Source organism: Amblyomma americanum, chromosome 2 (assembly GCF_052857255.1).
Source record: "Amblyomma americanum isolate KBUSLIRL-KWMA chromosome 2, ASM5285725v1, whole genome shotgun sequence".
NCBI classification, from domain to species: domain Eukaryota; kingdom Metazoa; phylum Arthropoda; class Arachnida; order Ixodida; family Ixodidae; genus Amblyomma; species Amblyomma americanum.
Window position 1 is genome coordinate 52,471,822 of NC_135498.1, and position 12,467 is coordinate 52,484,288.

The window sequence follows — 12,467 nt, forward strand, 5'->3', positions numbered from 1 at the left end:
GCTGCGTATACTTTTGTCTAGGCTTTTCGTGCCTCAAAAGCACCGCTATCGGCTATTGCTAGGCCAATGAGCTGGCTCCACCTTGGTCGGTTTATCAAGAGGCGTCGAACTGTCGGTCACACACACACACACACACACACTCTTCCATTATCTCCTGTCACGGACGCACGCACTCAAGTACGCATGAGCATGAACAGGTCCGCAAAGAGGTTTTCAGGACATCGAAGTCAGAAAGCCTCACTTCTTCCCAGTCTAGCATGCAGCCGCCAACTGAAGCGTATATGCTCAGTACTTCTCGTAGGGTGCAGGCCCAGTCATGACAAGACCTGTTTTCTTAGATTGTCGCCTAAGGGGTCCACACTCGTGGACGTCGGTAGCAGAACAATCGAGCGTCGCACATGAAACTTTGCATGAAACTTTGCCGGGGCAGGTCCAAATGAGGTGCTGTAAATCGACGCAGTACAAGCAGCAGGGCGATCGGAGCAGCCGATCCTGGTTCGACGCAATCGACTCGGGATGTCCGGTGTGCAGGCTGCACTCGCCTGAGCCTTGTGAGCGAGAATCGGGGCCGGGCGAGGGAGGCATAAAATTATTGTTTGGACCACGACCACTTAAATTCAGTTACAAGAAGCTTCCATAGATGGCAACAGGTCCACTAGCGATGAAACGAGGCAAACAAGCAGAGAGATAGTGCAAAGCAGACGTCCTGCTGCCGAGATGTCGGGGCAGAGGGACCCATTCTCAGAGGCTCCGCCCCTATAGCTTTTCCTTTATTGGTAAAAAAGTTATCGCCAAGTATACTTATATCGCTTTTTGTTCTCCTTACGCGAAGCCCTTTTGGCCCTGGAAGGTATTTTGAATACATAAACAAATAAACCACCGGTGAGCTCAGTCCCCTATCGTGCCTTTGCACCTTTCTGGCAGCATGAGGCGACTGAAGAGGCAAGACGTCTCTGTGCGGTTCGAGGCTGTCGTGGCAAATGAAATACCGGATACGAGAGCGAACGCCCGCTGGAACGTCGTCGGAAAAGAAGTCCATTGAGCGGGTTCATTGCAATCACCGCGGAACGTCACCATCCTTGGAGGCATAACCCCCCCGCCACGAACATTCTGGTTGGCAGAGAGGAATCTACGGAAGTCATCCGTGACGTCAATGTAGCCGTCAACTATGACGGCTTGCCTGAACTGGTGAAGTCGGAGATTGAAGGCGCCATAACTCTCCGGGCTTCCCGTTTTGTCTAACTTATGTTGCGTGAAGAGTGCGATCAAATGCGATTGCTCCCGTCTCATGTAAAGGTATGCACATTTCGGCTTGAAATAAGGCTGTACATTCCGAAACAACTGCAGTGCCACAAATTCATAAAATGGGGTCACGTGAGCGATATCGACAGTGTGCTTCTGGCGTCCCGAGCCGTCAGCGGCGAAACCTGCAAGGCAGGAGCGCTGAAATGTTCCAACTGCCGCAGGCCACATGGGGCGCCTTCTAAACATTTCTAACGGTTAAAAAAGGACTCGCCTTTATCGAGCAAACTGTCAAAGACAATTCGAAACACTTGCGCAGTAAAACCAACTCATAGAATACGGCGGTCGCGCTGCAGATGGTCTTCAAGAAATGTTACTACTTAAGCCAAGCACATGGATCCCCAAATGCACCTCCTCCTCAGACCCCTCGCCCCCCGTCCCATCCGAGCACGCCCCGTCCATGCACCGCGGATAAGTGATCTCAGAAATCATCGTGTGTAGAAGCGAAGCATGGCCGATGCATCCAACTTCATGTACCGCTGAGCAGATTCGTCCTGAAGTTGCATTATCTAGCGCAAGCTGTGCGCGGATAAGCATAACGCGGAACAATATCGCGAAGTCCTTACGACGCCGAGGTGATTGCACGCCGGTGACTGCCATTCTCGCACTGCTAGAGACACTGCACAATGGATAGATGCTCTCTTTCCAGTGCTTCCAGGTCCATTCCAGTGCATTCCAGTGCATTCCAGTGCAGACACGTAGGTCAAACAACCTAATTTGCGTGGACAAGGAGGGGACGTCGTCAGACATACTAGCAGTAATAAAAAGAATACTTTGAGCTCAATCAAAGGTCGGCCCGAAATGTTCAGACATAACCCAAATTTAACCAGTTGAGAAACAGAGTTAATGCCGTAAACCACTTCGCGAGACGAATACATTTTCGAGACAGTTTTAAAGCCACTACTTACAGTAGTAAGAAAATATGATATCTAATTAACAGCTTGAGAGGCGTTATTACCCGAAATAATATAGAGAATTACTTTCTTGCGAGTCTATGAAGTGCCGGACATAATATTACTCATAACTTTACCAGCTCCTTCTTTCGTGTACTTAGAAATACAAAACTACAGGCAGGTTTGTGCACTATAAGCGACGCAACATTAATAACTCAGCATATCTGCCTTCAACTTGTCAGGAGGAGGTAATGTATATTTTCAGTTTAAAATGCCATACATTTCATGAAATTGACGATGTTTCCATTAATGACTTGCGCGGATCATATGAACAGTCGAGATTTGTGCTAGAATTGCTTAATCTATAATTCTAAGTGGGAACATTCCTGCAAAAACTGATATCAGCAAGTTATATTCCTTCATACAAGTGGTGCGCTTAAAGATGCTGAAAATTATTGTCCGATTTCAATTATACCTTCACTACCTGAAATATTTTAAAAAATATGTATTGTTAATCATGGCAAGCTTTCTAGATCAACTTTCTTTGACAGTTGACTGTAACATACCCAACATTTCTGGAAAAATGCATTTTTGGGTGGGAAAAGTTTATGAGCGAATTTTTTTATATATTGTAAGCTTTCACACTAAAAATCAATATATCCAGAGACCTCCCATAGGGAGGCTCGAATTTTTTTTCTATTGATGTTTTTTTCTATCGTCAAAAAGTTCCTCACTCGTTTTCTAATCCAGTTTTCACTACTCAGTGCGAGCGATGAAGACACTGTGAAAGAAAAATGTTGCTACATACCGGAAGAATGGACGATTACCTCCAACATTTATTACCATTTTCTTAGTTTCTCAGTTTTCAAAAGTATTGTTCACGAATGTTGGACATGTAAAGTTGCTTGTGCGCTCCTTCTTGCTGTTGGTAAACATAATGCATAGAATCGTATCGTTTAGCGACAGAGCTTTAATTGCTTCGCACAAACTGCGGTAGTCAGGAGACCGTCTCTTCTGGAACTTATGTACTCAAGGACGCACCTTTGTTTAGTGGTTGTTGACAGCCTTCACTGTGGTGTACACTATAAACAGTAATACACCTATACGGGAGTAAATATAGAGTAAGCCGTCCTCTAGCGCACACCCCTTTATAAATAGGTGTGCGCTAGAGAACAGTTCACTCCCTTTTTACACCTTTCTGTTCAGAGTGTATCATGCACTTTCGTCCTGCTGCCCAGGAGGAGACCTCTAGTTTTGTAGCGACAGCTACATTACGGTAGCATTTCGAGCCTTCAGCGTGGCGGCACTGCAACGCCGTCACGTGGTCGGTGACGTGGTCTGGAGCAGCTGCCGGCGGCGCGGCGCCGTGGCTGTTCACGGGGTTCGTCACGTGGTTGGTGACGTGACCAGCCACGTGGTGCTCTGCAGCTGCGCCGGCGAAACCGAGCTGTCACAGCTATGCGCATGCGCCGTGTCAAGTGGGACGAAGATGAAGAAGGAACGCCCAGCGAAACAGAGCGGCGAAAGACTGGCTTTGCTGTTCAACTCAGCAAGTTCCACTCGGCCAGCTGTACCTATCGCGTCACTCCAGGTTTAACCAGAACTAAAGCACCGCCAGTTTTTATTCATCGGAACCAGATATCGCAGTATTTTGCGAGAAATGCAGATCACATGTGACCACATACCTCTGCTGTACAACCACCCTTCAATGATTTTTCACTGTATATTGAGTGGGAAAGCAGTTCTAATTCCAGGAGCCCGCTTCCGGCGAACGAATTTCCATCCCTAGGCAGTTTAGGCGGAGTGAACAGCTGCTAAAGAGATTGCGGGAGTTGATTTGGTCTTCTTGAGATAGTACCGGATTTTAGAGCCTTTCCTCGTGTTATGAGGAAATCAGAAGCACTGAAATTTTTAGCTGGAATGAAATTGGCCTGAAGTCGCGGCTTTCTAGCCTCGGCAATAGGTTTTCACAAATGGATTCCTTACAGCAGTCTCCTGCATATCAACTTATCACTACCAACAGGCTCTATGGATGCGAATATAGATGGGAATGCGGGAAAGTTCTTGCCTACATCCGCAAAAACTTCGCGTATATTTGCCACACAATTCATGTTTCTGATGACTATCGTACGCGTGTATTCTTTTCAAAAAGAGCGATGTGACGTTCACACTGACAGGAGAGTATGCTTCCCCTTCAAGTCAGTACGAGAGTAACAGGCTGAAAGTCAGAATGCAGGTGAGTCATGCACTGTGGATGCTTTGTGATGACTTAAACATTCATCAGTCGCTTTGGGAAGGGTTCAGGAAAAATTCCAGGAGGCGAACCTGGCATTGTTTGCCTTTTATAATTAACTTGTAATTGGGAATAATTGAAGTTCGAGTTATCTGTGGAATCTCACGTATATTTCCCGCAGAATTCAGGCTTATGATCACCATCCATCCATCGGTCCATCCATCCATCCATCCATCCATCCATCCGTCCGTCCGTCCGTCCGTCCGTCCATCCATCCGTCCGTCCGTCCGACCGACCGACCGTCCGTCCGTCCGTCCGTCCGTCCGTCCATTCACCCATCCATCCATCCGTCCGTCTGTCCGTCCGTCAGTCCATCCATCCATCCATCCATCCCTGCATCCATCCATCCATCCATCCATCCATCCATCCATCCCTCCATCCCTCCATCCATCCATCCCTCCATCCCTTCATCCCTCCATCCATCCATCCATCCATCCATCCATCCATCCATCCATCCATCCATCCGTCTATCCATCCATATATATTTTGCGCTCATTTCTGAGTTAACTATAGTTTAGACAGGTAGTTATTCGTTTTATTTTTTAAGTGATCGGCTATTGCGGCAGGCAGAATTTTATTTGAGCACGTGCTTGCGGGTGATTTTTTTTAGCCTGTAGATATCGTAGATATCCTAGCAATTTGTGGTAGCAATAATCGAGTGCTGCTAAGATGGTCAAGCAACTGAAGATTAAATGCAAGGAGTGTGAGGTGTCGGTGAATTTGAAAGAAACGCGTTCGAATCTGTAGAGGAGGCCGAAGGCGCGAATTTTATGGGCAAATGCTGCGTATTAAAGGGACTATGCAATAAATTAATTGAGATTACGTAAAGGAGACGAGAGATAGGCATTTCATACCTCGTCACCCCAAAGCAAGAATTTTTATGCTAGCATCCATAACAACGAAGAAATAGACGATTAAAAATTACGCTCCTCCTCTCCCCCCTCAACTCGTACACGCAGGGCACCAGAAAAAAAATAATAAAGAAAACAGGTCTGGGACTGGGCCTCGCCCATGAATATGTCATCCGCTGACGTTCGGTTTGCAACTTCCGGTTGTCGCTCCTAGAACCCCAGCAGCAGCGTCGGCGGCGTGATTGCGGCACGCGTCGGGTTTCTTTGCTTGTCGTCTGTTATATTTAGCAGTAATGGTGCGACTGCTCGCCCTTACGGCCGCGATGGGCATCGAGCCCCATGCATTCACGCCGTACCGGCCGAACGCCAGCGACGACAGTAGCGACTCGGCGAGCCACTGCTAGTGGCTCCGGAACTCCCGACAGAAGGAGGCGGCAGAGGAAAACTGAAACCATATGCGCGAAGGCAGTGCCCTGGCTCGCCCCTGCCCGAGAGGGTCGCGCGGCGGCACGAGCAGACGATTTTCACGGTTACCAGAAGTGTGCCCGTGACGTCGTGGCTGCCGTGGCTCCAGTGAATGACAGCGTGTTGTGGCCTGGTGACGTCAAGGGTATAGTGACGTCTTTTTTCACGATTTTAGTTTGAAAATTGGTCACTACGAGCACACCAATCGGCCCGCCAATTTTGAAAAACACGGTTTTTTAAAAATCATAATAAATTGCCGGCTCAGTTCCGAAGACTCATACTTGGTGTGAATGCTTCTTAGCACCATTTCTAAGCATTGAAAACATTTACAAGCGACTTTTTGTTCTTTGTATAGTCCCTTTAAGTGCACGCCTGGACATGGCTAACGAAGCGGACACCAACCTAAATCAAATCAAATCAAATCAAATCTTTATTCAGCATTCTTCCGCGTGTAACAAAGGAATGCTGGGACAAGAGCAAAAAAGCTGCTACAAGCAGCTTGACAAGGCCCTTGCCCCTTACTTATGGATGTTCTAGAAAGAGAGCTACAGGTAGAGAGGGCGAGAAACGCAAACTTCAAGAACAGCTTAGTTTAATTGTTGGAGGCAAAAATGGCTGACACCGCCAAGCGAAGCCACAATTGCGGACATTCCAACGCCAGCCACGTGGACGGGGCCTGCACTTCCATGGACCGCGATAAGGAATTAGATCAGGCTGGTTCAGACAGGAACAGCTATGCACACGTGGCATCTAGGAAGTCTGGAGGCGATGGAGAGGAGGGGAACAAGCTAACCCCAGGGAATGAGGTCACAGTCACTGATAAGAGCCAGCATAATCTGGAAGTTAGGAGGGAGGAAGAGAATACCCTAGTGCTTATCGGTGGTGACTGAAATATGAGGAGGTGCAAAAGAACTATAATGGAGCGTGTAAAGAGTGATAAGCGGGTAGCAGTGGAGGCATTCCCAGGCAGGACAATGGACGCAGTACTGAGAGAGACAAAGAGCGAACTTTCTGAGAACCTTGCAGAGCGCAATTCGGTAGTGGTAGCGGCGGGGCTAAATGATGTCCTGAATAATGAAGCCCCAAAAGTAGTGGAAAGATTAGCGGAGGCTGTTGACGATTTAAAGGCGATAGCACAGAAAATCGAGATCGTGGTGTGCACAGTGCCGGAGGTGCAAGGACGGAACGGAAAAGTTGCCAAGGACGTTGTGGCTTTTAAACGAGGGACAAGGAAGTTAAGCCAGGAGAAAGGCTTGAAGTGGCAGACATAGAGATGTGCATAGAGAAGGCTTTGGCAGAGGCTTTACAAGAGATGGCATCCATTTTAATGGAAGGCAAGCAGCCGAGATCGGCTGGCGCCTGGCAGGCCGGGCAGTAGCTTTTTAGCGGGTCCACTGCGGCTCAAGGCGTAGGGGTAGGTAGAAGCAAAGTATAAAGTGTAACAATGGCGGTTAACCCCAACAAAATGGCCACTGGGAGGTCCAGGAAGAAAACTACAAAAAAGAAATTTAACCTCAGGATCAGGTACATAAACATGCAAGGCGGTAGAAAGAGAGCGAAGTGGTTAGAAATAGAACACCAGTTAAAGGATGAAGAAGTAGGTGTATACGCGCTATGCGAGACACATCTCAGGAATCTAGAAGATCCACCGTTTATTTATGGCTACGTCTGGGAATGGAGCAACAGAACAACAACGGAGAGGAAGGGAGGAGGAGTTGGTATGCTGATACATCAAGGAAGAAATTGACAAAGAATAAAGTCAACTTGCAAATAACACGTCTGGGTATCAGGTACAATTGCCGGCAAAAGGGCATGGCTAGGAGTAGTTTAATTATTTAGGGACCAGGGACAAATGCAGGCAAGAAAACAAGGATCTAGTGAAGTGCCTCAATGACGACATAAAATAGTTTGGAGAAGGTGCCGATATTATCCTGCTGGGTGACATGAATGGCCACATCGAAGATCTGGATGGATACACAGATTGTAACGGGAAGTTGATGCTAGACTTCTGTGAGCGACACAGCCTAGTTATTGCAAATAGAGACACTAAGTGTGAGGGACAAATCGCGTGGGAATCCCGTAACAGGCAAACGACCATTGACTACCGCTTAATGTCGCAAGGGATGTATAGCAAGCTCACAATAATGCAAAATAGCCGAGGAGGGAAAGTGCAGCCTCGGAAGTGATCATAAGCGTATTAGTCAATAGTTGGGAGCCCTGCTCAAAAGAGAAACGAAGGGGAGTCAAAAATAGTACGCAAAATGAAATGAAGAACAAATAGCGCTAATAGTGGCCGGCATAGAGGAAGCAATAGAGACACATCCCATGGAAAAGTGGGATTATAATAAGTTAGAGCTACTCATTAGTACAAAAATAAAATAAGTAAAAGGAGTAAACCGCAGGAGAGGAAAGAGGAAGCCACAAAGTTGGTGGAATAAGGAAATTAGGGAGGCGCCATCGAACAACGACGGTTGGCTTCAAGGGATAACAGAGAAGCAAAGCGGGCGCAGTTATCTGAAGGGGAAATAGGCCAAAAATGGGAACCTTATCGACGAACAAAACAGCAAGCGCAGGTCCTCGTCCAGGCTAAAATAAAACACTCCTCTGATTGCTGGTTGTCTGAAGTTCGCGATGCAACTAAAGGGGGGCCAAGAAAATTCTGGAACCATATAAGCTGGCTGGGCAAAGCGAATCACAGAAAGCAGGAACAGATTCACGATGCCGAGGGAAAATATTTAGAGGGATATGACGCTGTGAACTCCATTACATCAGTTATAGCTGAGTCATTTAGGAAAGACGATAGGGTAACCACCCCCAATGAATGAGCAACACAGGGCAGCACAATAGAAAACAGCTTAGAACTGACCAATCTTAACTGGAAAAAGCAGAAGCAGATATTCCAAAATGCAATTCCGCAGGGATAGACGAAATTCTAAACAAGCTAATTAATGAACTTGGCCCAAGAGGCAAGCAAACGCTGATAAAAGCATTGGAGGCAGTCATAACAAATAAACAAATTCCGCACAGCTGGAAACAGAGTAAAATGAATTTGATTTATAAAGGGAAAGCCGATAAGACGAACATAATATCCTTCCGACCGATAACGATAACGTAAGTTATATACAGGCTGGCGACGCAGGCGGAAAAATTAAAAATGCAGTCACGGGTAGAAAGTAATAGAATACTCGGAGAACTTCAGAACGGGTTCAGAAGTGGTAGGCGCTTAGATGATAGCCTTTTCGTGCTAACCCAGTGCAGAAAAATAGCTAAGGCGGAAAACAGACCTCTGTATTTAGCCTTCCTGGACATAAACGGTGCATACGCCAACGTGAACAGGGAACTCGTGTGGAGCATATTAAAAGATGAAGGTATCAGTCATGAGACAACTGATTTTCTACAGGAAATATATCGAGAAAATAAAGTTCAAATAACGTAGGAAGGAATTAAGAGTACGACAACTGTTGAGGTACACAGAGGATTAAGGCAAGGTTATCCTCTATCACCGCTGCTGTTCATGCTATATATGATAAGTATGGAAAGAAGGCTACAAGGAAGCAATCTAGGTTATAATCTGTCATTCAGATTAGGCAGGAAGGTTGCTGGGCAAGGACTACCGGGTTTAATGTATGCGGATGATATTGTACTGTTAGCTGATCGGAAGATTTGAAAACTCTGGTTAATTGCTGAGGAGACGAAGGAGAAAGTCTGGGTATCAGTTTTAGCGCAACTAAGCCAGGAGTGATGATTTTCAACGATACAAGTGATCAGGAGCTTACAATACAAGGCCATGAAAATACCACGAGTGGCCGATTACAAATATCTCGGGGTATGGGTAAACGAAGGGCAGCTGTACACGGAAAAGCACGAACAGTCTCTCATAGCAAAAGGGCGAAGAGATACCGGGATAATGAAACAGAGAAATTTGGGGGTACAACAGGTATGAAGTACTGAGAGGTATTTGGAAAGGAATAATGGTGCCAAGGCTTACTTTCGGGAATGCGGTTCTGTGCTTATAGGTCAGAAGTTCAGTCGAGATTAGAAGCAAATCAGAGAGCTGTTGGAAGATTAGCACTAGGTGTCCACGGGAAAGCCACAAACGAGGCAGTGCAGGGGGATATCGTTAGAAGCACGGGAATTAAGCCCTGAGTAAAATACTATACGAAGAACGCCCGAGAAAACTGGACGATAACAGGTGGACAGCTGAGGTATTTGAATACGTATACAGAAAGCCTATGCGTACAGAAAGCCTATACAGAGTACCTATGCGTTGACTCACACTGGCGGAAAAGAATTAGGAAGCTAACCAGTAAGTATTCCAGACACGAGGACGGAGAAATAAAGAGCATTAAACGACAGGTTAAAAACTTGGAAGGTAAAAATTGGATAGATTCAATGGAAAAGAAGCATAGTGTAGAACTATATCGATACTGGAAAAGGCAGATCAGGAGGGAAGTGTTTTATGATAACTCAAGAGGCAGTGCCCTCCTCTTTGAAGCTATAGGTCAGGGTGTCTCAGAACGCGCAGCTGCAAAAAGAAATTTAACGAAGAAGATGACACAAGTGCTGTGTGTGGCAAATCTGTAGAAACAATAGAACACATCATACTAAAATGTGATGGTATCGATCCCGATGTCGACGCCGGCGCAGTCACTCTTCCTGAGGCCCTAGGGCTTAGAGATAACAATAGCCTAAATCGGCGGTGGAAATTAGCAAAAAGCGATTGGAAGATTGCTGGCTCAAAAGCAGAGAGGTGACATAAGGTTAAATATGTAAGAAGACGTATTTAAAGAAAATGGCTAATTTCAATAACTTACTACACAGATAAACAAAAATAAATGGAAAAGCTGAGCATGGTGGCAACTGCCATCGTCCCGTTTCAAAGGCGACGCTCCTACCTTCCATCCATCCATCCATGATCAATTGGACATCTTTTGCGCGACAAATTTTTTTAGCTTAGCATGACTGGATGCGGCGACAGGAGCCTGGCTAGCGGCGGCGGCAAGACCAGACCGGCTGTGCCTGTGACCAATGTTGCTGACTGGCCGTTTGTTTTCTATACTTAGTGTTGCTCTCGCCACATAGACGTCACAGCCAAACGGAACAGAAAATGGAATCGAAAGCTGCAGAAAACAGCCCCTGGTTGCTCCATCTAATGACTTCGCTGATAAGATTGAAGTGCCTCACTTGACGAACTTTTATTATAAAACTTTATCTACAACCCACCTAATCAGGTAAGGTGCCAGGCATCATAGTCCGCTCCGGGACGCCAGCGATGAGGGACATGAGGTTCAAGTAAACAATCATCTTAAGAACAGTTAGCCACCAATTTTCTTCCATGGAAACTTGCATGCCACATCGCGGAAATGATCGTAGGAGCAAAAGTGTGCAAAAGAGATAAAGTATAAGTTTTGTTTGGCACACAAGCAGAGAGGCTTCTCTTAATAATAATAATAATAATTTTAGTTTTATCACCGTATGCTGATGGAGGGGGTGGGAATAAAAGCGATTAATGCTCCGCACAGTTCAAACCCCCTTTATCAATATTTTCTATCTTAAGGCATGAAAGGTGGTGGTGGGGGCGATAATATGAATGTATGAATGGAAAAAAGGGTTGTGGATACAATAAAGTTTAGGATCGAGAGAAGGTCGATAAGGTCCTTGTGTCCAACGGGCATGATATGGCAACACTGTCCAGCTCGAGATCCCCTGCGGCTAGTTGCTGGATTCTTTAAGTTTTCAATGCTGGTCGGACCGGGAGAAGGGCTGGATGTCTGCTTCAACTTCTCGGGATATGAAAACGCAGAACAGGTGTACAAAAAAACGGCCCTGGAAAGAAGGTCCCAGGAAAGGTCCCCGGCAAGAAGGTCACCGGAAAGAAGGTCCCCAGAAAAAAAGATCCCCGCAGAGAAGGTCCCCGGCAAGAACGTCCCCTGAAAGAAGGTCGCCAAAAAAGAGGTTCCTGGAAAGAAGGTCCCCAAAAAAGCGGTCCCCAGAAAACAGGTTCCCGGATAGAAGGTTCCCGGAAAAGAGGTCCCTGGAGAGGTCACCGGAAAAAGGTCACTGAAAAAGAGGTCCCCGGAAAGATGGTCCCTGGAAAAGTACCGGAAAACAGGTGCCTGGAAAGAAGGTCCCCGCAAGAAGGTCCCAAGAAGAGGTCCCCAGAAAGGAGGTCCCCCGGAAAGAAGGTCACCGGCAAGAAGGTGTCCAGAAAAGAGGTCCCCAAAAAGAAGGTCCCGGCAAGAAGGTCCCCGGAAAAAAGTCCCCGGAAAGGTCACCTGAAAGAAGGTCCCTGGAAAAGAGGTCCCCGGAAAGAAGGTCCCCGGAAAGGAGGTCCTCGGATAGAATGTCACCGGAAAAGATGTCCCCGGAAAGAAGGTCCCCAGAAAAGAGTCCCCCGGAAAGAAAGTCCCAAGAAAAGAGGTCCCCGGTAAGGAGGTTCCCGGCAAGGAGGTCCCCGGAAAGAAGGTCCCCAGAAAAGAGGTCCCCAGAAAGAAGGTAACCGGAATTAGGGCACTGGAAAACAGCTCCCCCAGAAAGAAGGTCCCCAGAGAAGAGGTCCCTGGAAAGAAGGTCCCCGGAAATCAGGTAACCGGTGTTGTAGTCAGTAGCCACATGCAGTGGCTAGACCGTCTGCGTGGCTGGGCTTGGCTGCGCGGCGGGGCG